Here is a 21664-nt window from a genome sequence, read left to right on the forward strand (position 1 = left end):
AGCGAGGAGGGTAGGGCTGCGGGTAAATGATACGTATGGATCGCAGGGGCACAGGGTTCAATGAAGGGTCAGGTCTGTGCCACTGAGCCCTGCTGATGGTGCCAAAGCACGCACACGAGCAATGGATGGATGGAAAGACACACACACACACACATACGTGTGGACACGCACACACCAACACTTTCTCTCTCACACTTAGGCAGATACTGTACACAGGAGCTACAGTTGGGCATTTGAGCAGGGATTCCTATGAGAATCACCTTCATTCGCCAATTACATTTCCACATACTCCGAATTTTACTTGGTGATATGGTGCTGCTAGTGATAGACAACATTTAGAGACGGAATACAGACACTGGATTTAAAAAAAGTTTACATACATTATATAGAACTAGGTAGAGTGAGTATAGAGCTATAATAGAATGAGCAGATATACAAATGTATAGTGGGTTGCCACTATACAGTGGATGTACAAATGTACAGTGTCAGTATGAACAGTGTATGTCTAAATGCAGAGAGATGGACAGACTGCAGTGTAGGACAGTTATTTTGTGTACAGTTCAGAGATGGCTTGATGCCGTGTGCAGCACAGTCCTTTAGTCTCTATGGGTCGGAAGGTCCGGTTGGTGAGGGGAAACAACTTTTCAGGTGGTGAGAGGTTTTGTTCATGAATTACCTCAACCGCCTTCCAAAGGAGAATTTTTGGAGGATCTGGTGACCAGGGTGGAAAGGGACGGCGATGATCTTTCCTGCACGCTTCTTTGCCCTGGAGTCGTACAGGGACCTCGATGGAGGGCAGGTAGCAGACGGTGACCCTCTCTGCAGACCGAACAATGTGTTGCAGTTTTCCCTTGCAGCGGGGGCAGGCGCAGACCCAAACCAGATGGTGATGGAGGAGGTAAGGATGGACTCAGCAACTGATGTGAGATTTAGCATTTTTTTTCTGCTGCCGCAAGTATACATCCGCTGGTGTGCCTTCTTGGTGACCGCTGTGATGTTGTCCTCCCACTTGAGGTTGTTGGAGATGATGGTCCCCAAGAATTTGAATGATTCAGCTGTGCTAACAGCTGAGCCATCAATCTGGAGGGGGACAGATGGTGGGGGAGGCGTTTTCTGAAGTCAACCACCATTTCCACGGTTTTGTCTGTGTTGAGTTCCACGTTATTGCGACTGCACCAGGCCACTAGCCGGTCGACCTCTCCACGGTTCATGGACTCATCGCCGTCAGTGATGAGACCGACCAAAGTGGTGTCATCTGCAAACTTGATTAGTTTGACAGATGATTTTTTGTTTGGGCATTGGTGTAGATTGAGTAGAGTAGAGGTGAGAGACTGCATTCCTGCAGCGCTCCAGTGCTGAGGGATAAAGAGTTCAAAAGGTGTTTTCCCAGCTTCACGTGTTGCGTCCTGTTGGTTCAGGAAGTCAGGAAGTCAAAGGTGAGCACTACAGCTCTGTAGTCGACACCTTTTGCTTTTTTCGGGATTGGAACAATGGTGGAAGATTTTAAACATACAGGAACAGTGCATTGCTCTAGTGACTGGTTGTCCATGAAAACAGGGGAGAGCTGGTCAGCGCTGTGTGGCTAGAGAGACCTTGTCAGGGCCAGAAGCCTTCCTGCTGTTCTGTTTCCTAAAGAGTCTGTTGATCTCCTGTTCTGTGATGACCAGGGGTGGGGGTAGTGGGGAGGGCAGCCTGGGACAGGTTGGGGGGGGGGGGGGGGTGGCGGGGGGTTCCTAGAATGGCCTGGAGAGGAATGGGGAAGGGAGAGGTTCGATGGGTGAGAGGGGGATGATAGGGAAAATATAGATGAATACAAGTGCATACAGAAACATGAATAAATAATCACAAATGAAATAGACTATTTACTTGCAGAGGTAATGATTTGGTGGCAGCTCAACCACAGCATGTTCGAAATAATAAGAGCATCTAATTAATGGATTCTGACGAAGGGCATTCTGCACTCTGACGGTGACAGACCACCAACTGGGTTTTAATTCTGCCTGTCAATCTGGCCCCAGGAAGCACCACAAAGTACTGTCTTTGCTCTGGAGATTATAATGGACAAACATCAGCCATTTTACTGGTTAGTAAAGCCAAGTTGTACCAACTGTTTATGGACATAATGTCTAGAGGAGCCATTTCCTGGTTTTGGACCAATACATAAGAAAGATAGAGCTAATAACTTTACTGGTCGCTACTATTCGCTGTGGATAAAGCCTACTTCACTTACTATCTTACTGGATAAGTATGAAGACGGATATCCAGAACTGAGGTGAACAGTTAAGTTCAGGAATGGCTGTGCTCATTGGACTCCTATACAGTATTTTGAAAGGGCTGGGGCTGCGGATGGGGTGTTGGAGTTGAAGGGGTGTGCACTGTTCACAGGCAGTCAGTCAGCGGAGGGTTGAATGGTATCGGGGGTGTTCAGTCAGTCAGTGCTCCGTCCCTGACCTTTCCCCAGGTCCCCTCCAATTAGCACACACCCTGTTGCACACCCATGAGCGGTGTGGACGTGCTCGATAACACTCCCGTCTCGCCTGCTTAACCCCTTCACCGTCGACAACCCCCTGCCCCCTCACCCCACCCCCCCACACCCAGTGTTTTATCTCATATACTGTAGTATCATTAGTTGTTATGTGATCTGCTAACCATTTGACCTCATACATGAGGCATGAATGAAGTTGAATTCAAAATCAATTGAATATGATAATGGATTAATATTGGATTGAATATGACACCTGTGCCTGTAAAATGCTGTCTACGAGAACGGATATTCCATGCAATCTGCCATTACCAGAGAGAACCCTGAAGCGCCCGGTGTTGCATTGTTGACTGACTCCATTTTAAATGTGTCACACTGGCCCTGTGAGCCTCCATCGATACACTGCTGCGATGACATCCTCCTCCCGGTTTTGTTTTCTGGTGTAGGGACACGCTTCTAACATGGCTCTTTCAGCCTGAGTAAACAGACTACAGGACTCCCGAGCCAACACACTACAGTACACAGACTGCAGACTACTGTACCTGCGCTACAAAGGGCCCTCAGTGCCCTCTTAGACACTGGAGGTAAGTTTGGGCTCTTGTTTCCAGACTCAGGCACCTTGTACTGTTGTAGGGAGAACTGATCCCCCCATTCACCCTCCTCCTTCTCCTCCTTCTCTTCCTCCTCCTCTGCTCCGGGAGTCACTCTCTGGTAGACCAGACATATCCAGATCAATATTGTTTTCCAGGGGGCTGCAGGGTATGTTTGAGGGGAGCATTCTGAAGTGTCTTCCCAGTCTATGGGGTCTCTGTTATTGTCTCTGTCTGTCTCACTCGCTCTGTTTCTCATCATTTCCTCTGACTCCCTTTGTTTCTTTATTTCTTACTACCTTTCCCCCCTTACCCACTCCCTCTCTTAACATCCTTCGCCCAATGTCTCTCTGTCCACTTTCTGTCCCTTTTCACCTCGCTTTTCTTTACTGTCCCTCTGTCTCTGTCATTTTCCCTTCTCCTCCAATACATGTCCTCTCTCCCTCTGTGTCATTTCCCCCTCTCCTCCCACTTCTCTCCTCCCTCTCTTTCCCTTTACCTCTCCCTCTCTCCCTTCCCGCCCGCAACCCCGGGGCTCGACAAGCTGGCCGGGCCGCCGCATCTGCCAGCACATCTTTAGCGGCTTGGCAGCGACTGGCGTCCGTCACAGGTTGTAATCAAACCTGCCTGGAAACGAACGGAGAGGGGCCCCCCTTCTGGCTGATTAATCATAATGTAATTTTAATTAAAAAGCACAGTGTCAAAGGGTTTAGCTGCCTGAGAAGTGAGCCCAGATTGCCACGCAGCGGCAGCCCTCAGTTTGCACACAGGAAATGCGTCCTGACAAATCCACGCAAACGCGCCAAGAAAAACAAAGGCGGCCATTACCGGGATATTGTCATTGGAGAGGGAGGGATGGAGGGAGGTGAGTGGGGGTGAAATGGATGACGAGTGGGGAGGAGGGGTGAGGAGGGGGTAGAAGGGTTGTGGGTCATGGTGTCATGGCAATTGGGTCTCGTTGAGAACGCCCGTGCCACGCGAGGCAAGAGGGAGAGGGGAGGAGAGGGATTCAGAGATTGTTTTTGTCAGGGGGTGGATTTCATTTGTGGGTGGACATCGTGACCGCATGTGAGAGATGCTTTAGGGTGGGTGGGTGGTTGCATGAGGCATTACGTTCATATGTCTCAGATGGATGTTTGGTCTAGTCAGTGTCGGCTACCTGTGCAGTGGCTCCTGCACCTCTTGAAATATGCTCCAGGTCAACCTTTAGCAATGTGTGGATGATAGCTACTTAAGACAGGGCCAGTCTCAACAGGAAGCCAGAGGGTTGGCTAGGGTCAGATAAGGCTTTGGTGGAGACGTGGTAGGTCAACACTGGTGAAGACCAGGCCTTAGCCCCAAATACACGCATAGCTACATGGTATGAAAGTTATGATGACAGATTAATAAAAGGAATACAGACATGGGTGAGCTGTTTCTCCGTGTGCCCATAAGGAAGTGTGAGATCAGGGGTTATTTGGAAAATATGACACACAAACACATGCACGCACGAAGGCACGACACACACATAAAGGCACGAAGGCACGACGTACACGTGCACACACACACCACTGAGACGTGAGATCAACACAGGCACAAAATAAAAGAGACTCCAAGATGATTGTATCATTGCAGGAATACAATTCCTCACTGCACTGTAAGGCGGCAGGTAGCCTATCGTCTAAGAGCGTTGGGCCAGTAACCGAAAGGTAGCTGGATCGATTTCCCGAGTGAAAAATCTGTTTGTGCCCTTGAGTAAGAAACTTAAACCTAATTGCTCCTGTAAGTTGTTCTGGATAAGAGTGTCTGCTCAATGACTAAAATGTAGATGAATTTGTTATGCAGGTAGGTACACTCCTTCAAAACCTCTCACAGATGTACCACCAAGCCTTGATGACTGAACACTGTGCCCTGCCTTGGGACAGTGAGACAAAGGGTCATGGCCTTTGTGATCAAGGGAGGCAGAGAGCCAGCTTACCCATGGGGAGAAGAGAGAAAGAGTGAGAGAGAGAAAAGGACAAAGAGGGACAGAGAGAGGAGGAGATAGATTGAAGGCTGTGGCTTTTATCCCCCTCCTTCTGCAGGGGTACGGATTGTACTTCTAAAAAGTGTTAGGGAACTATGCAGTCTAATTGTGTTTCTGGGGTGAGGTCCGCAAGGTGACGATTCCTTAGGGCCCCCTGTGTCACTGACCCCCACTGTGCTCTCTTACCTTCTCTCTCTCTCTCTCTCTCTCTCTCTCTCTCTCTCTCTCCCCCTCTCTTTCTTTCTCTCTCTCGTTCCCCCTATCGGATGACCTTTGGAGAGTGGAGGATGCTGGGAGGGGAACAGAGGGGCTCCTCAGGGTCCCGGGCTGAGGGGGCTGAGGGGGTGAAGGTGAGAGACCGTGAAGGGCCTTCATCCACCCGGTCACAACACGCATGTGATTTCTCCCTCCAGGTGTCGTGTCACGTGAGTGGCAGCGTCGCCAAGTGAAGGCCCATAAACGAAGCATGACGGCTGCTGTCCCTTGTTGCTGTGGCAGATCCCTTGTTGCTGTGGCAGATCCCTTGTTGCTGTGGCAGATCCCTTGTTGCTGTGGCAGATCCCTTGTTGCTGTGGCAGATCCCTTGTTGCTGTGGCAGATCCCTTGTTGCTGTGGCAGATCCCTTGTTGCTGTGGCAGATCCCTTGTTGCTGGATCCCGGGAAGATTAGTATTATTGTTGAGTGGACAATTGTCAATACTCTGAATTATGGAAACCCTGACATGTACTGTAGGAGCACAGGAATGAAAAGAGGGGGCAGTCAAGGCCCCATAGAAGCAAGTGGCATACACTGAGTGTACAAAACATTAGGTACAAGTTCCTAATATTGAGTTGCACCCCCTTTTTCCCTCAGAACAGCCTCAATTCATTGGGTCATGGACTCTATTAGGTGTCTAAAGCATTCCACAGGGATGCTGGCCCAATGCTTCCCACAGTTGTGTTAAGTTGGCTGGATGTCTGGGTGGTGGGCCATTCTTAATACACACGGGAAACTTGAGCATAAAAAAGTCATCAGCGTTGCAGTTCTTGACACACTCAAACCAGTGCGCCTGGCACCTACTACCATACCCTGTTCAAAGACACTTCAATCTTTTGTCTTGCCCATTCACCCTCTTAATGGCACACATACACAATTCATGTCTCAATTGTCTCAAGGCTTGTCTCAAGGGGGGTCTCCTCCCCTTCATCTACACTGATTGAAGTGGATTTAACAGGTGACATCAATAAGGGATCATAGCTTTCACCTAGATTCACCTGGTCAGTCTATGCCATGGAAAGAGCAGGTGTTTTGTACACTCAGTGTATATCAGTCATCAAGAGAAACAAATGTGTACCAAATCACATCCATATATATTGTTTTGACATCCTGAAAGCCCACAATTAAAACATGTATAACACATTTCTAAGCTTACACGGTATTTTGTTGGTAGAATTCAATATCCCCATCTACTCCTTTCTATTTCTTCATGGCTTTGGTAACTTAACCAACTCAATTGAGCTAACACTATGAGCAGAATGCTAGCAATAAGGTAGTAATGAGGTATCCATATGATAAGACAGGAACCATATTGTCCTGTGATCCAGGGAGGCATGCTCCAGCCGTGGTATTTGCTCTGCCACGCTGCCTGGCACACTACGACACTAAGGAGAGAAACCAGACGACCCCTGACCTTAGAAACAAAAGACTATGCCAGCCCCCTGAAAGGAGAGCAAGAAACAGACAAATTACATTTGTACTACAGTTATCACACAGGTATATTAAAGCAGGTTGGTTTGATTAGCATTTCCAAAGCACATGCATATTCACATAGAAATGTGCACATTTGCACACATGCAGGTAGGCACACACACGCACACACATACACACAAACATGCACTGTACCTAGAGCAGCGTATCCCAAACTCGGTCCTCGGGGCTCCAAGGGGTGCACGTTTTGGTTTTTGCACTACACAGCTGATTCAAATGATCAAACCTTGATGATTTGTTGATTATTTGAATCAGCTGTGTAGTGCTAGGGCAAAAAACGAAATGTGTACCCAGGGGGGGCCCCAGGACCGAGTTTGGAAACCTTGACATAGAGACACAAAAATCACAGCCACAAAAACATAGAAACATACATGCAAATCCTGGTGATTAGCATATGTATTATAAGATAACCTTTCCTTTAGAATCAACAGTTGATGAGGAGTTGACAAGAAGCAGTGTTGTGCTGCAGTTCTGCCAGTCCCCTTTCACCCTGAGAGCTGGCTGTTGGACTCCCGGTTTGTTGAACCACCCGCTGTTCGCCTTAACCATGTTCTAAAAACCCCATCTGTTGTCGTTATTGTGTCCTCAGCCATCTGAAGTGGCTGGTGGGGTGGGGGTTCAATGTTCAATGTAAAGCATAGAGAGGGTTGGAATGATTTTAGGGGGTTATTGTTTAAATTAAGTCAGGGGTCTTTTTGGTGGCATAATGACGCAACCATCTCACTTTGTTCTCCAGGCAACCAACCCTCTGTAATGGGCATATGTTAGATTACATAATGCTGAAAACAGCGATCATGTTTAGAATAAGAAAATAACCACAGGCTCTATGATCCTAAATTTTCTAAAGCATATTTTAACATAATCTGAAAATAATACTACGGTAGTATGAATCCGTGGCCAACTTTCAGCAATTATTGATTCAAGTAATACATTCACAATTACTCAATGTAATACAATTTTGACAAAATTTCTCACATGTACTGTATTTTCCTGTAGTATAGATTGGATTACAATGATTACACACAGTCTCACAGTAAATGACTTGCAGCACAGTCTCACAGTACAACTTTACCATTTACTATACAGGACAAAACGAAGGTAAAAACCTGGCATCAAATGCCATTGTCAGTTAAATATAACGTTGATAAAATATACTGAACAAAAATATAAAGTGTTGATCCCATGTTTCATGTGCTGAAATAAAAGATCTCAGAAATTATACATACGCACAAAAAGCGTATTCCTCTCAAATGTTGTGCACAATTTAGTTTACATCCCTGTTAGTGAGCATTTTACTTTACCAACATAATCCATCCACCTGACAGGTGTGGCATATCAAGAAGCTGATTAAACAGCATGATCATTACATAGGTGCACCTTGTGATGGTACAATAAAAGGCCACTCTAAAATGTGCAGTTTTGTCACACAACGCATTGCCACAGATGTCTCAAGTTTTGAAGGAGCGAGCAATTGGCATGCTGACTACAGGAATGTCCAGCAGAGTGGTTGCCAGAAAATTGAATGTTAATTTAAGCCGCCTCCAATGTCATTTTAGAGAATTTGGCAGTATGTCCAACATCACAACCGCAGACCACGTGTAACCACACCATCCCGGGATCTCCACATCCGACTTCTTCATCTGCGGGTCTGAGACGAGCCACCTGGACACCTGATGAAACTGTGGGTTTGTACAACCGAAGAATTTCTGCACAAACTGTCAGAAACCGTCTCAGGAAAGCTCATCTGCATGTTCGTCATCCTCACCAGGGTCTTGACCATCCTAACCAACTTCAGTGGGCAAATGCTCACCTATGATGGCCACTGGCACACTGAAGAAGTGTGCTCTTCATGGATGAATCTGTACCGGGCAGATGGCAGACATGGCATGGTGTGGGTGGTGTGGGTAAGCGGTTTCCTGATGTCACCGTTGTGAACATAGTGCCCCATGGTGGCGATGGGATTATGGTATGGGCAGGTATAAGATATAGACAACGACACAATTGCTTTTTATCCATGGCAATTTCAATGCCAGAATTGCTCGTTGCTCGTTCACTGTTCTCATTCCATGGGTAAGAGAATGCTACTACTTCTCTCTCTCTCAAGCATCTACAGTGGCTTGCGAAAGTATTCACCCCCTTGGCATTTTTCCTATTTTGTTGCCTTACAACCTGGAATTAAAATAGATTTTTGGGTTGTTTGTATCATTTGATTTACACAACATGCCTACCACGTTGAAGATGTAAAATACTTTGTAGAGACACCTTTTGCAGCAATTACAGCTGCAAGTCTCTTGTGCTATGTCTCTATAAGCTTGGCACATCTAGCCACTGGGATTTTTGCCCATTCTTCAAGGCAAAACTGCTCAAGCTCCTTCAAGTTGGATGGGTTCCGCTGGTGTACAGCAATCTTTACAGTGAGGGAAAAAAGTATTTGATCCCCTGCTGATTTTGTACGTTTGCCCACTGACAAAGAAATTATCAGTCTATAATTTTAATGGTAGGTTTATTTGAACAGTGAGAGACAGAATAACAACAAAAAAATCCTGAAAAACGCATGTCAAAAATTTTATGAATTGATTTGCATTTTAATGACGGAAAAAAGTATTTGACCCCCTCTCAATCAGAAAGATTTCTGGCTCCCAGGTGTCTTTTATACAGGTAACGAGCTGAGATTAGGAGCACACTCTTAAAGGGAGTGCTCCTAATCTCAGTTTGTTACCTGTATAAAAGACGCCTGTCCACAGAAGCAATCAATCAATCAGATTCCAAACTCTTCACCATGGCCAAGACCAAAGAGCTCTCCAAGGATGTCAGGGACAAGATTGTAGACCTACACAAGGCTGGAATCGGCTACAAGACCATTGCCAAGCAGCTTGGTGAGAAGGTGACAACAGTTGGTGCAATTATTCGCAAATGGAAGAAACACAAAAGAACTGTCAATCTCCCTCGGCCTGGGGCACCATGCAAGATCTCACCTCGTGGAGTTGCAATGATCATGAGAACGGTGAGGAATCAGCACAGAACTACATGGGAGGATCTTGTCAATGATCTCAAGGCAGCTGGGACCATAGTCACCAAGAAAACAATTGGTAACACACTACACCGTGAAGGACTGAAATCCTGCAGGGCCCGCAAAGTCCCCCTGCTCAAGAAAGCACATATACATGCCCGTCTGAAGTTTGCCAATGAACATCTGAATGATTCAGAGGACAACTGGGTGAAAGTGTTGTGGTCAGATGAGACCAAAATGGAGCTCTTTGGCATCAACTCAACTCGCCGTGTTTGGAGGAGGAGGAATGCTGCCTATGACCTCAAGAACACCATCCCCACCGTCAAACATGGAGGTGGAAACATAATGCTTTGGGGGTGTTTTTCTGCTAAGGGGACTGGACAACTTCACCGCATCAAAGGGACGATGGATTGGGCCATGTACCGTCAAATCTTAGGTGAGAACCTCCTTCCCTCAGCCAGGGCATTGAAAATGGGTCGTGGATGGGTATTCCAGCATGACAATGACCCAAAACACACGGCCAAGGCAACAAAGGAGTGGCTCAAGAAGAAGCACATTAAGGTCCTGGAGTGGCCTAGCCAGTCTCCAGACCTTAATCCCATAGAAAATCTGTGGAGGGAGCTGAAGGTTCGAGTTGCCAAACGTCAGCCTCAAAACCTTAATGACTTGGAGAAGATCTGCAAAGAGGAGTGGGACAAAATCCCTCCTGAGATGTGTGCAAACCTGGTGGCCAACTACAAGAAACGTCTGACCTTCGTGATTGCCAACAAGGGTTTTGCCACCAAGTACTAAGTCATGTTTTGCAGAGGGGTCAAATACTTATTTCCCTCATTAAAATGCAAATCATTTTATAACATTTTTCACATTCGTTTTTCTGGATTTTTTGTTGTTATTCTGTCTCTCACTGTTCAAATAAACCTACCATTAAAATGATAGACTGATCATTTCTTTGTCAGTGGTCAAACGTACAAAATCAGCAGGGGATCAAATATTTTTTTCCCTCACTGTAAGTCATACCACAGATTTTCAATTGGATTGAGGTCTGGGCTTTGACTAGGCAATTCCAAGATATTTAAATCTTTCCCCTTAAACCACCCGAGTGTTGCTTTAGCAGTATGCTTAGAGGTCATTGTCCTGCTAGAAGGACAATCCCAGTCGCTGTCCCAGTCTCAAATCTCTGGAAAATTGAAACAGTTTTCCCTCAATAATTTCCCTGTATTTAGCTCCATTCATCATTCCTTCAATTCTGACCAGTTTCCCAGTCTCTGCCAATGAACAACATCCTGCTGCCACCACCATGCTTCACTGTGGGGATGGTGGTTCTCGGGGGGATGCGAGGTGTTGGGTTTGCGCCAGACATAGCATTTTCCTTGATGGCCAAAAAGCTCAATTTTAGTCTCAGCTGACCAGAGTACCTTCTTCCATATGTTTGGGGAGTCTCCCACATGCCTTTTGGCAAACACCAAACGTGTTTGCTTATTTTTTCCTTTAAGCAATGGCTTTTTTTCTGGCCACTCTTCCATAAAGCCCAGCTCTGTGGAGTGTACGGCTTAAATTGGTCCTATGGACAGATACTCCAATCTCCAATGTGGAGCTTTGTAGCTCCTTCAGGGTTATCTTTGCTCTCTTTGTTGCCTCTCTGATTAATGCCCTCAGTCCATCACTTGTGATTACTATAATGTTAAGAAATTTAACCAACTGTATAGCAGTTTTTCTTGTTTTTTTGTTGGTATTTTACTCCCTTTTTCTCCCCAATTTCGTGATATCCAATTACAATCTTGTTTCATCGCTGCATCTCCCCAATGGGCTCGGGTGAGGCCAAGGTTGAGTCATGCATCCTCCGAAAGGTTATTAAATTCACATGAAATACCATCAGGATCACTATAGGTCTTATTTCCAACAATACATTGAGATGGAATAGTTGTAGATGCCTTTTTCTTATTCTTATTTTTCTTGGTTGATGATTTTCCAAGTTGACATTATATTATTTAAGCATTCTTGGAATTTGTTAGTAAAATATATATCCAAAATACGTTAGTAAATTTGTTCTTATACTTTTTGTAATTTGCAGAATTCAGGGGAGTGGGATTTGTAAGAAACTTTTTATACAACTTGTTTTTTTAAACGGAGGATTTTTAGACTGGTTATAAACCAAGGTTTCTAGAACCCATCTGCTGCTCTCTTATGTGGTTTAACTAAGGGAAAGCAGCGTTGAAACACACAATTAAAAGATGTGAGAAAAGTCTGGTAAGCAGACTCCACACCGGCCTGATTATAAAAAATGTCACATTAAATATCATCAATCAACATCTTAAAGCCCGTAAAATTACTTTTGTTAAATATTCTACCTTTAATGCTATTAATCACTCCAAGAATGCTTAAATATAATGTCAACTTGGAAAATCATCAATCAACTGTTGAATAATAAAAAGGCATCTACAACTATTCCATCTCAATGTATTGTTGGAAATAAGACCTATAGTGATCCTGATGGTATTTCATGTGAATTTAATAACCCTTTTGTGAATGTGGGTTCCTCTCTGTCAAAGAAAATAGAGAACTGACAGAAATCCCTAGGATTACATTAAGGGACATTTCCCTTCTCTGCTTAAGTTTGATCCCCCTGATGTAATGGAGGTAATTGGTAAATTAAAGATATCAGCAGCAGGTCATGATTCGATTGGCACCTTTTTGGTGAAATCAGTGTCTTTCTTGATTACTGAACATCTAACGTATATCTTCACCAAATGAATGCAAACTGTTATTGTTCCTAAAGATTTGAAAATTGGCAAAGTTATCACCCTCTATAATTCTAGGGATCCCAGATATTTTACAAATTATTGCCCAATATCTGTACAACCATGTTTTTCTAAAATCCTAGACAAATTGGTGTATAAGAGAATGTTGAAACATTTAAATCAACACTGTTGTCACGCCCTGACTGTAGAGAGCCTTTTTATTTCTCTATTTGGTTAGGTCAGGGTGTGATTTGGGTGGGCATTCTAGATTATGTACATCTATGTTTTTGTATTTCTATGTTGGCCTGATATGGTTCCCAATAAGAGGCAGCTGTCATTCGTTGTCTCTGATTGGGGGTCAAATTTAGGCAGCCTTTTCCCACTGTGTTTTTGTGGGATCTTGTTTTTGTATAGCTACTGTGAAGCCTGCAGAACTTTACGTTCGTTTTGTATTTTTCTTTGTTTTGTTCGGTGTTCATCTATTAAAAGTAAGATGTACGCTTACCACGCTGCACCTTGGTCTCATCCTTCAGACGAACGTAACAGAAGATCCCACCAAAAACGGACCAAGCAGCGTGGCCAGGAGGAGTGGACATGGGAGGACATCCTGGACGGCAAAGGAACCTGGACGTGGGAGGAGATCCAGGCCGGATGGGATCGCCTCTCATGGGAACAGGTGGAAGCAGCGAGGGAGGAACGGCGACGAGATTGGGAGTCACGGCAACGACGGAAGCCCGTGAGGCAGCTCCCCAATTTGTTTTGGGGGGGGGGGGGGCACACGGGGAGATTGGCATAGTCGGGGTGTAGACCTGAGCAAACTCCCCGTGCTTACCATGGGGAGCATGTGACCAGTCAGGCACCATGTTATGCGGTGATGCGCACTGTATCTCCAGTGATGATCCATGGCCTGGAGCCTGTAGTGATGATCCATGGCACGAAGCCTCCAGTGATAATCCATGGCCCGGAGCCTCCAGTGATAATCCATGGCCCGGAGCCTCCAGTGATAATCCATGGCCCGGAGCCTCCAGTGATAATCCATGGCACGAAGCCTCCAGTGATGATCCATGGCCTGGAGCCTGTAGTGATGATCCATGGCACGAAGCCTCCAGTAATGATCCATGGCCCGGAGCCTGTAGCGATGATCCATGGCACGGAGCCTGCAGCGACGGGTCCCCGGTCCGGAGCCTGCAGCGACGGGTCCCCGGTCCGGAGCCTGCAGCGACGGGTCCCCGGTCCGGAGCCTCCAGCGACGGTCCGGAGTCCGGAGCCTCCAGCGGCAGGCGAGGGTTCCCGGTTCGGTTCTTCCGGCGACGATCCACGGTCCGGAGCTTTCGGCGATGACTCCCGAAATAGAGTCGTCACCGAGGATGGCGGATCCGCGAGCAGAGCGGGGTCTACGTCCTGCACCGGAGCCGCCACCGAGGCTAGATTTCCACCCGGACCCTCCCATATTGAGTCAGGTTTTGCGGCCGGAGTCCGCGCCTTTGGGGGGGGGTACTGTCACACCCTGACTGTAGAGAGCCTTTTTATTTCTCTATTTGGTTAGGTCAGGGTGTGATTTGGGTGGGCATTCTAGATTATGTATATCTATGTCTTTGTATTTCTATGTTGGCCTGATATGGTTCCCAATCAGAGGCAGCTGTCATTCGTTGTCTCTGATTAGGGATCATTTTTAGGCAGCCTTTTCCCACTGTGTTTTTGTGGGATCTTGTTTTTGTATCGCCTGCAGAACTTTACGTTCGTTTTGTATTTTTCTTTGTTTTGTTCGGTGTTCATCTATTAAAAGTAAGATGTACGCTTACCACGCTGCACCTTGGTCTCATCCTTCAGACGAACATAACAACTGTATTCTATATGAGCACCAACATGGTTTTCATAAGAACAATTCCAGAGATATGGCCTTTTGCAACTTTTGCAACCTGAACAACAATGAATATGCTCTTGGCATCTTTTTAGATTTATCCAAAGCGCTTGACACGGTTGATCATAAAATATTACATTCTAAATTGCATTATTATGGTTTTCATGATTATACATACCATTGGCTATGTACGTAGTTATGTTTATGATAGAGAACAATTTACTTATGCAAATGGTTGTGCATCTACCAGTGCCAAGCTATCCTGTGGCATGCCACAGGGTTAAAAAATGTGACCTTTGTTATTCCTAGTGTATATCAATGACCTTACTGCTGTGTCTTCTACCGTACCTCCCATTCTCTTTGCTGAGGATACAAATTAGATTTTATCACACAAGAATTTTAATTCCCTAGTTAATCTCAGACATGGACACATTTTCTGAATGATTCCAGATAAACAAATGATCTTTAAATTTGAAAAAAAACCCAATTTTATTGTATTTATTAGTAAGAATAAGAAATCTAATTTAAAAAAATTCAGAATCTCAATTGATGGGAATGAAATGTCACATCCATTTGTCAGGGAGGACTCATGTTTCAGCATGATAATGCCCATGTCGCAAGGATCTGTACACAATTCTGGAAGCTGAAAATGTCCCAGTTCTTCCATGGCCTGCATACTCAACCAGACATATCACCCATTGAGCAAGTTTGGGATGCTCTGGATCGACGTGTACAACAGCGTGTTCGAGTTCACGCCAATATCCAGTAACTTCGCACAGCCATTGAAGAGGATCAACTCTATGTGAAGGAGATGTATCGCGCTGCATGAGGCAAATGGAGGTCACACTGACTGGTTTTCTGATCCACATCCCTACTTTAAAAAAAAAATCTGCGACCTGCAGATGCATATCGGTATTCCCAGTCATGTGAATTCCATAGAGTAGGGCCTAATGAATTTATTTCAATTGACTGATTTCCTTATATGAACTGTAACTCAGTAAAATCTGTGAAATTGTTACGTTGTGTTTATTGAAAATAACCACTCCTATAAGAACCTTGAGTAGCAGTGACAGTGACAGTCATTGACACTGTCCCTTTAAAGGAGGGTGACGACTGACAAGGTCCTGGGTGTGTCAGGGTGGGTGGTGGGCCACCAGCCCAGTCATGCCCCTACCTACCCAGCCTTACCCAGCTCTGTTGGCATGGTTGGCATGTGTAGCCAGGCAGGGCTGGTGAGGCTTTAACTTCGCTAAGCTTTTTCCTGCCAGGTCTCTGGGAGATCCCACTGTTCGTTTATATTGAACTTTGTAGGCTGGAGCCTCTGCCAGGCTCCCCTGCCTACTGCTGCAATATAGGTCCTGCTGGGGAGCGGACGGCTAAGCAAGTGCCCCTCATCCTGCTCACACTGGCCTGTGGTTATTACATTTTTCAGTGTTAATGTTGTGTGTTTGGGCTTGTGTGTGTGTGTGTGTGTGTGTGTGTGTGTGTGTGTGTGTGTGTACAAGTGGCTGTATATATTTTGTGTATACGGTGATTATGTTTATGTATGATGTACTGATGTGTGTGGGCACAGAATGTTTCTGTGTGTGTGTGTGGCGATGCTCTCAGCCTTGTCCTCTCTAGATCACACAGCAACTGCTATAAACAGCCACAGCCTCTGGCAGGTGTTGCGCTGCGGTGCACAGATATGTTTTTTTCCAACGTGACACACACACACACACACACACACTCGACTACAGGGATTCCCCACCGGTGAGCCTTAAAGGGCAGAGTCAACACCTTCTTATTAAAATGCACAGACACCCACACACAAACACAGATGCACAGACAAACATGCACACGCTCACACACACACACACACACACACACAGGCCGCACAGTCCTCCCTGACAGCTGTTTAGGCTGTCACACAGCGACTAGTTCTCATAGGGTATCAGTCTTCAGTCAGCCATTTATTATTTATCAAGTGTTTACCAAGAGAAAAACAAATCTGACCAGTTCATACTTTATATCAATCCATAGTTTGCGTTGTCTATTTTTCAGAGATAAGAAGGATTTCTGTGAGGCTCATGTACAGTAGTTGCTTCTCTTTTACTCGAACACAGAGATTAACCAAGGTCAAAGGGTTTTACATGTTTTCCTTTTTTTTATACTGTCTCTGCGGTCATTCACAAAAGGATTTATTGCACCAATGGTTTGAGGGAAAGATACATTTTTGTTATATAGCATATCGTCCAAGACTGTGAACGCAACATTGTATTAATGTTTTTCAGATGTTTTATTTTATTTTCCCCCAAAATCACAGGCTTATGTTTTACAAACAGAAAAAGGAGATCACACTTAGTTTAACCATCAATCAAGCCTTTGTTTCAATCAATTGGAAAACCAAAAATGCCCATACAGGATATAAAAGGAGAATAATCAAGTAAAATCTCAGCCGTTGCACAGGCGAGAGAGAGGGAGCTAATGTCTGCAAAGCAGTGTGTTTACCCCCCAACCAAAAATACCAATTCATCAGTGACCCTATAGTGCTATTCTCTGTACAGCGCCCAGCTAGACGGCACTAAATGTTCCATGGAGGTAAGTGGCCGCGGAGTAGTCCTCTGACAATAAAAGTATGATCTCAACATCTACCCTGCTCGATATGGATGGCTTGACTTGTCTAGAGGGAGGGTGAAGGGGGGTTGTGGAGGGGGTGGAGAGGGAGTCGGGGAGGGGGGGCTAAGGTGTTGGGATGTGGGGGGGCGGTGTTTCAAAGGGTTTATGAGGCCGGGGGGGGTGCTGGATGGGGGTATGAGGTGATCTCAGTAGAGGCCTGTCAATGTTGCTTGACTGAGCCTTGTGGCTGTGGAGCAGAGGAGAAAGAGGAATCAGGACTTTCTCGTGTAGACCCATGTCCCCAGACACCAGCAGAGGTGTTGGGAATGAGGTTACTGTATTATGGTCTTATTGCAATGGCTTAGGAATATAGGAGAGGAGAAAGGAGAGAAAGGAAGATTCCATTAATTCAGGATGTTGCCAATACTGGTAGAACAATGTCAGATATCCAATGGCATCATACTGCACCTCATGACATAGATGCAATATCTTGCTCTAGGGTTTTGTGAAAGTGAGTCCAGCATCTACAGTGCATTCGGAATGTATTCAGACCCGTTGACTTTTTCCACATTTTGTTACGTTACAGCCTTATTCTAAAATGGATTATATAATTTCCCCCCCCACATCAATCTACACACAATACCCCATAATGACAAAGCAAAAACAGGTTTTTAAAAATGTTTGCAAATTAATTTAAAAAAAAAGAAATATTACATTTGCATAAGTATTCAGACCCTTTACTCAAAACTTTGTTGGAGCACCTTTGGCAGCGATAACAGCCTTGAGTCTTCTTGGGTATAACACTACAAGCTTGGCACAAGCTTGATTTGGGGAGTTTCTCCCATTATTCTCTGCAGATCCTCTCAAGCTCTGTCAGGTTGGATGGGGAGCGTCGCTGCACAGCTATTTTAAGGTCTCTCCAGAGATGTTAGATCAGGTTCAAGTGGCCCAGCCAGGCCAGGCTCTGGCTGGGTCACTCAAGGACATTCAGAGACTTGTCCCAAAGCCACTCTTGTGCTGTCTTGGCTGTGTGCTTAGGGTTGTTGTCCTGTTGGAAGGTGAATCTTCACCCCAGTCCGAGGTCCTGAGCGCTCTGAAGCAGGTTTTCATCAAAGATCTCTCTGTACTTTGCTCCGTTCATCTTCCCTCGATCCTGACTAGTCTCCCAGTCCCTGCCGGTGAAAAACATCCCTACAGCATGACGCTGCCAACACCATGCTTCACCGTAGGGATGGTGCCCAGTTTCGTCTAGACGTGACGCTTGGCATTCAGGCCAAAGAGTTCAATCTTGATTTCATCAGACCAGAGAATCTTGTTTCTCATGGTCTGAGAGTCACTTAGGTGCCTTTTGGCAAACTCCAAGTGGGCTGTCATGTGCCTTTTACTGAGGAGTGGCTTCCGTCTGGCCACTCTACCATAAAGGCCTGATTGGTGGAGTGCTGCAGAGATTGTTGTCCACAGAGGAACTCAAGAGCTCTGTCAGAGTGACCATCACATTATTGGTCACCTCCCTGACCAAGGCCCTTCTCCCCCGATTGCCCAGTTTGGCTGGGTAGCCAGCTCTAGGAAAAGTCTTAGTGGTTCCAAACTTCTTTCATTTATGAATGATGGGGGCCACTACATTCTTGGGGACTTTCAATGCTTTTGGTACCCTTCCCCAGATCTGTGCCTCGACACAATTCTCTACGGACAATTCGTTCGACCTCATGGTTTGTTTTTTTCTCTGTGGGACCTTATAGACAGGTTTGTTCCTTTCCAGATCATGTCCAATCAATTGAATTGACCTATTTTCGCTTTGTCATTATGGGGTATTGTGTGTAGATTTTTATTTAATCCATGTTAGAATAACGCTGTAACGTAACAAAATGTTGAAAAAGTCAAGCGGTCTGAAAACTTTCCAAATGCAGTGTGTACTGAACGGAAATATAAACACAACATGTACATTTTCCCTTCACACAAAAAGCTTATTTCTCTCAAATTTTGTGCACAAATTTGTTTACCTCCCTGTTAGTGAGCATTTCTCCCTTGCCAAGATAATCCAACCACCTGACAGGTGTGGCATATCAAGAAGCTGATTAAACAACATGATTATTACACAGGTGCTGGGGACAATAAAAGGCCACTTAAAATGTGCAGTTTTGTCACACAACACAATGCCACAGATGTGTCAAGTTTTGAGGGAGCATGTGGCATGCTGACTGAGGGAGCAATTGGCATGCTGACTGCTGGAATGTCCACCAGAGCTGTTGCCAGAGCATTAAATGTTAATTTCTGTACCATAAGCCGCCTCCAACGTTGTTTTAGAGAATTTGGCAGTATGTGCAACTGACCTCACAACCTCAGACCACGTGTAACCACGCCAGCCCAGGAACTCCACATCCGGCTTCTTCACCTGCGGGATCGTCTGAGACCAGCCACCCAGACAGCTGAGGAAACTGTGGGTTTGGACAACCAAAGAATTTCTGCACAAACTGTCAGAAATCATTTTATGGGAGCTCATCTGTGTGCTCATCGTCCTCACCAGGGTCTTGACTTGACAGCCTGTATGGCGTCGTGTGGGCGAGCGGTTTTCTGATGGTAGGGAGATTTGAATGTAACACTGAGCTTCAACCAACTATCGTCGTGTCTATAATAACAAGTATAATAATGCACCAAATTAAACTGCATACATCTTCTGTCTTCCTACATCACCTTGTAAATGACAAGACAAGAGACTGAGCTGCTAAATGTTTGAAACACACACACTCCAGGCGCTAAACAAACACCCTTCAACCACAATGCGCCACGTCCGCCCAGCCACGTCCCCTTGATTGAAATAGAAGTAGGTGTCCATTGTGATTGCTTCTTCTGCAGTTAATAAGTGAGTGAGGCGGAGGGGGTGACTGTCTGATACACAAATCAAATCAAATTGTATTTGTCACATACACAGGGTTAGCAGATGTTATTGTGAGTGTAGCGAAGTGCTTATGCTTCTAGATCCGACAGTGCAGCAGTATCTAACAATTAATAATATCTATCTAACAATTCCACAACAAAACCTAATACACACAATCTAGTAAAGGAATGGGATGAGAATATATAAGTATAAAATATATGGATGAGCAGTGACAGAGTGGCTAAGATGTAATAGATAGTAAAGAATAGATAGTGAAGGATACAGTATACAGTATACACATATGAGATGAGTAATGCGAGATATGTAAACACTCTTAAAGAGGCATTATTAAAGTGACTAGTGTTCCATTTATTAAAGTGGCCAATGATATCAAGTCTGTAGGTAGGCAGCCGTCTCTCTGTGCTAGTGGTGGCTGTTTAACAATCTGATGGCCTTGAGATAGAAGCTGTTTTTCAATCTCTCTGTCTCAGCTTTGATGCACCTGTACTGACCTCGCCTTCTGGATGGAAGCAGGGTGAACAGGCAGTGGCTTGGGTGGTTATTGTCCTTAATTATCTTTTTTGCCTTCCTGTGATATCGGGTATTGTAGGTGTCCTGGAGGGCAGGTAGTTTGCCCCCGGTGATGCGTTGTGCAGACCACACCACCCTCTTGAGAGCCTTGCAGTTGTGGGCGGTGCAGTTGCCGTACCAGGCAGTGATACAGCCCGACAGGATGCTCTCAATTGTGCATCCGTAAAAGTTTGTGAGGGTTTTAGATGACAAGCCACATTTCTTCAGCCTCCTGAGGTTGAAGAGGCGCTGTTGTGCCTTCTTCACCACACTGTCTGTGTGTGTGGCCCATTTCAGTTTGTCGGTGATATGTACACCGAGGAACTTAAAACTTTCCACCTTCTCCACTGCTGTCCCGTCGATGTGGATGGGGGGGTGCTCCCTTTGCTGTTTCCTGAAGTCCACGATTATCTCTTTTGTTTTTCTGACATTGAGTGAGAGGTTATTTCCCTGACACCACACTCCGAGGGCCCTCACCTCCTCCCTGTAGGCTGTCTCGTCGTTGTTGGTAATCAAGCCTACCACTGTTGTGTCGTCTGCAAACCTGATGATTGAGTTGGAGGTGTGCATGGCCATGCAGTCGTGGGTGAACAGGGAGTACAGGAGGGGGCTGGGAACGCACCCTTGTGGGGTCCCAATGTTGAGAATCAGCAGAGTGGAGATGTTGTTTCCTACCTTCACCACCTGGGGGCGGCCCGTCATGAAGTCCAGGACCCAGGTGCACAGGGCAGGGTTGAGACCCAGAGTCTCAAGCTTAATGATGAGTTTGGAGGGTACTATGGTGTTGAATGCTGAGCTGTAGTCAATGAACAGCCTTCTTACATAGCTATTCCTCTTGTCCAATTGGGATAGGGCAGTGTGCAGTGTGATGGTGATTGCATCGTCTGTGGACCTATTGGGGCGGTAAGCAAATTGAAGTGGGTCTCGGCTGTCGGGCTGACAGGGCCATTGACAAGCAAAGGTCACAGCTATCTTTTCAACAGGCTGACCTCACTGTTGAGGGCAATTAGCGACGGTGGTGGTGACGGTGTCAGCGGCAGTCTAATGGATGCGGGGTCATTGGGCCAGTCTGTGTGTGGATGGTGATGGTTCTTCAGAGGTGAATGAGCAGAGGGTGTACTGTTTGTCAATGGTGACAAGTCATAGTAATGGTGAAACATTGAAAGCTCTTTGATCTGCTGTTTGAAAA

The sequence above is a fragment of the Salmo salar genome, chromosome 27, assembly GCF_965601325.2.
Source record: "Salmo salar chromosome 27, fSalSal1, whole genome shotgun sequence".
In the NCBI taxonomy this organism is placed as follows: Eukaryota; Metazoa; Chordata; class Actinopteri; order Salmoniformes; family Salmonidae; genus Salmo; species Salmo salar.